A 3,081-nucleotide genomic window follows, 5' to 3' on the forward strand; every position below is an offset into this window, starting at 1 on the left:
CTTTAAGGGTCCAGGGCAGGCAGCCATGGCAGCGGCTGTGAGGCCTAAGGGCAGGCCCCCAAGGAGGCCGGCAGTGGAACAGCAGAGGGGTGATGGGGGCGGCACCTTCCCCTGATCACCCAGTGGCCTCCACGGAGGGAGGTCAGAGGCAGCAGCAGTGGCTGGGTTGATGGGAACATGCCTTCCCCTGATCAGCCCAGTCGCCTCCGCCTCCCACAGAGGGAGGCCAGAGGCAGTAGCAGTGGCTGGGGTGATGGGGGCTGTGCTTTCCCCTGATTGGCCTGGTCACTTCCAGCAGAAGGGGAGCAGGCCTAAGCCATCAGTAGGACATCCCCTGAAGGCTCCCGGACTATGACGGGGGGCAGACTGGGCTGAAGGACTGCCCCCACATGTCCCAGGTGCCTGCGGCCAGCCAGAGGAGGGAAGCCTGGGTCCTGGGTGTGGGGGCTGAGGCAGAGGTGGTTAGGGAATATCAGGCAGGCAAGGGAGCAGTTATGGGTGATCAGGGTTCCCAGGTGCCTGCAGCCAGCCTGGGCAAAGCCGCCCGGGTTCCCGGGTGCCTGTGGTCAGCCAGAAGGAGGGAAGCCCAGGTCCTAGGTGCCTGCATCTGGCTGGGGAGGGAAGCCTGGGTCCAAGCTGCAGGGCCAAGGCAGAGGTGGTTAGGGTTGATCAGGCAGGCAGGCAAGCAGTTAGTGGCAATCAGGCAGGCAGGCAGGTGAGTGGTTAGGAGCCAGTGGTCCCAGATTGTGAGAGGGATCCCGAATTGGAGAGGGTGCAGGCCAGGCTGAGGGACCGCCCCCCCCCCAATGCAAGAATTTCATGCACCGGGCCTCTAGTATGTAAATATAATCACAACACATCTGTAACCTACCTTTTCATGTTATAAACTAGAAGTGCAAACTAAAATCAAAGCAAGCAGAAGAAAGAAAATAATAAAGTTTAGAGCAAAAATAAATAAATTAGAAAGTAGGAAAAAATAGAAAAATCAACAAGCAAAAAGTTTGGTCTTTAAAAAAAATTAAGAAGTTCGACAAACTGTTACCAATTGGAGTTACCGGCTAAGACCTCGGTTCTTCTTGTCAACACAGAAAAGATTTTAATGTCAACAAAAATGAAAGTAAAGCAAAGTGGGATTTATTGAAGACACACTCCAAACAAGGAGCTGGCTGGTGGAGAGAGACAATGGTCCAGAACTCCTGGGTTATGTGATTTAAATGAGGGATTTTCTGGGTGTAGACTTTCATTTGCATCCAAGGATGAGTGACAGAAAAAGATTATATATATATAATAAAGGGGTAATATGCAAGTAGACCCTCACACCCTCCCAAGATGGCTGCCTATGACCAGGCCGGCAGGGGGGTTAGTGAGGGACGACCAAACAACTTAACAGCAGGCTGCGTGTGGTGACCAGGCCCACAGGGGGAGCAGTTGGGGGCAACCAGACTGGCAGGGGGGTGGGCAGTTATGGGCCACCAGGCCGGCAGAGGGGGGCAGTTGGGGGCAACCAGACTGGCAGGGGGGGCAGTAAGAGGTGACCAGGCTGGTGGACGGAAGCAGTTAGGGGCAACCAGGCAGGCAGGCAGGTGAATGATTAGGAGCCAGCAGTCCAGGATTGTGAGAGGGATGTTCGACTGCCATTTTAGGCCCGATCCTGGCAGTTTTTGCCCCCAACTGCTCCCCCTGTGGGCCTGGTCACCACAAGCAGCCTGCTGTTAAGTTGTTTGGTCGTCCCTTTCCCCAAGGGGTCCCAGATTGGAGAGGTTGCAGGCTGGGCTGAGAGGAAACCCCCCCATGCACAAATTTTGTGCAACAGGCCTCTAGTATAACTATATTTCTTCTCCACATGCTATATTTTTTCTCCAAATGCTCTTACCCATAATGCATACAGAAAAACCCAGAGGGGTGGAGGTGTCAAAACTGCAATGCAAATTTTATTATAATTAGTCCAGGACCCTAGTCAGGTTGCATTGAGGTCATATCATTTTTTTTTTCTGAGCTTGCACCAAAAACCTGATAGTTCTGAACCTACCTGCTGGCTGCTGGGCTGCCCATAGAGAGATGGTCTGAAGGCAGTGTTGGTCCAACCCTTGTTCAGGACCCCAGAGCAGGCCCCATCCCATCCCTGCTGATGTCTAACTTCCTACCTAACAAAATCCTTTTCTAAACTGACCCAGAAAAATAGGGAAATGACTAAAATAAGTAAAAAATAAAGTGATATTGCTGTTATCAGAGAATTAAACTCCCCAGTCACTTGTGGGAGTGAGATGGAGGTTCTTGGGGCACTGCTGAGAGAAGTATTTTCAGAAGCCCCCATGGGAGGATGGCATGTGGAAGATTTTATTGGCATGGAGTTACATTTCTCTGGTTTCAATATCCCAACTCCCCCAAACCAGTCCTGAAAGAGAGGTAGCTGGGAGTTTAGCAGAGCCAGAACCAAGGCCAGTGTCCAGAGCTTCCATTCCATGTTGTAGGCCAGATTAAAGTCTGTTCATCCATGTGTGGAGTCCAACATGGCCATACGCCATGTAGGCAGAGGGGAGTGTGCAAGGAGGAGACATAAGTGGGCCCTGACAGAGTATGCTAGAGCTTAAAGACTGTCCCACCTACCTATGGCCACTCATGTGTCCTTCCAATTCCAGACATCCAAAGGGTCAAGTCCCTGGCTGAGGAACATGGACCTGACAATTGGCATAGTTGTCAGCAGGATTCTGGGGTAAGTATCCCTTCCACTCCACCGAAGGGCCTCCAACTGGGTTGTGGTATCCCGTATTGGTGATCCTGATGTCTTGGATCCCCCTGGAGGGTTGGAAGCAGGTTGAGGTAATTCCAGAGGTGTTAGAGAAGGCTTTGCCATCCCTCATGGACCAGATTTGCAAAGACCAGCAGAAGAATGCTGGGGAGGTAGGCTGGTTACTACTCATGGCCTTGAAACTGCAACACTGAGAGACGTTGACTCGGGAAGCTAAGATACATGAGTTATAGCAACTGGAGGAGGCACTGGAAGCCTGGGTACCCGTGTTAGAGCAGGAGGTAGCCTCCCCAGGACAGGAGGGACCAAGTGAGCTAGAGCCAAAAGACAGC

Source organism: Plecotus auritus (assembly GCF_963455305.1).
Source record: "Plecotus auritus genome assembly, chromosome: X".
Classification (NCBI taxonomy): Eukaryota; Metazoa; Chordata; class Mammalia; order Chiroptera; family Vespertilionidae; genus Plecotus; species Plecotus auritus.